The sequence below is a fragment of the Rhincodon typus genome, chromosome 31, assembly GCF_021869965.1.
Source record: "Rhincodon typus isolate 14 chromosome 31, sRhiTyp1.1, whole genome shotgun sequence".
Classification (NCBI taxonomy): domain Eukaryota; kingdom Metazoa; phylum Chordata; class Chondrichthyes; order Orectolobiformes; family Rhincodontidae; genus Rhincodon; species Rhincodon typus.
The window spans coordinates 14,479,718-14,481,010 of record NC_063362.1 but is presented as its reverse complement, the minus strand read 5'-3'; positions in this window follow the sequence as shown (position 1 = coordinate 14,481,010).

Sequence of the window (1,293 nt, the reverse complement as noted above, 5' to 3'; positions counted from 1 at the left end):
CTCTGGGTGGTCCCTCTCTAGCTGTAATTGACAGTCGTGTGGGCTACCTTGTGTGACTGTATAGGACGCTGGATTCTCCTAACCTTCACATGCTGCCGTCTGGGTAAGAGGGCGGCTTCCCATTTAGCCCTTCGGGAATCAGCGATTCCTTTTCATTTCCCTTTCCAATACTGTGAGAGGTGTGGAGGATGACCTTTCCCATGTGACCACAGGCTCTGAGTGGTCGTCACGACCCACGCAGCGCATTGCACTGCTCGGATACGACTGTGTTACTCCCAGAATGACAGGATCGAATTTCCCTGAAAAGTATCCCACTGGCCTTAGCCTTTCACCGTGTTCCTGAAGTAATACTGTGTCCATCCTCCTCGTGACAAAAGAGGTGGGATGGTTTACTCAGGTTAGGCAACCCTTATGCTGGAGCTGACACTAATTTCTGCTTAATCTGGGTAAAGGCGCGCTCCTGCTCTGAGTCCCGGGTTACCTTATCCTGGCTCGCCTTTCCTCCTACCATTAGGTCTTGTATCAGTCCTATTATTCGGCTGCGGTCCTCAATGAATATCCGACAGAAATTCAGGAGTCCTAGGAGTTGTCGGACTCCGTTTACAGAAATCAGTCTCGGCATCCCCGTGATGGCGGTTACCCTCTCTGTCGGAATTAGATCACTGAGCCTGAGAAATCCACTGGCCTGGCTACCTGACTTCAGTTAGGCCGAGTTGGGCCTCCTGGGGATTTATTTTCAGTCCAGCCCTTTCTAGGATTTTCACAGCATTAGATACAGCGAATGGATTCTGGTCAACTCCCCTGGCTGAGGAGGATCAATATAAATTTGCCTTCACGGTAGGGGATCAGCAATACACCTGGACCCAGCTCTCTGAAGGGTCCTGCTCTTTCTAGGGTTTGTAACAGGGAGAACGCTGTTCTTAGATGCTCTCTCGCGGTTGTGGAGGCTATCAGTATGTCATTTATGTTTTGTAGGATCGTACACGATGCTCATTTTTCTCTAACTGGCTTCAGTATGTGTGGCACAGCCTGATGGAAAGGGGCTGGGCTGTTATGAAACACTTCAGGAATCTGGGTCCAGGTGTATTGGTGATCCCCTACCGTGAAGGCAAATTTATATCGATCTTCCTCAGCCAGGGGAATTGACCAGAATCCATTCGCTATGTCTAATACCGTGAAAACTTCGTGTTGGGTCCCGATCGTGTTAAGGATCTGATCTGCCATAATGGGCGTCAACTTGTCAGCATGTTTATTCAGAGATAACAAGGTGTAGAGCTGGATGAACACAGCAGG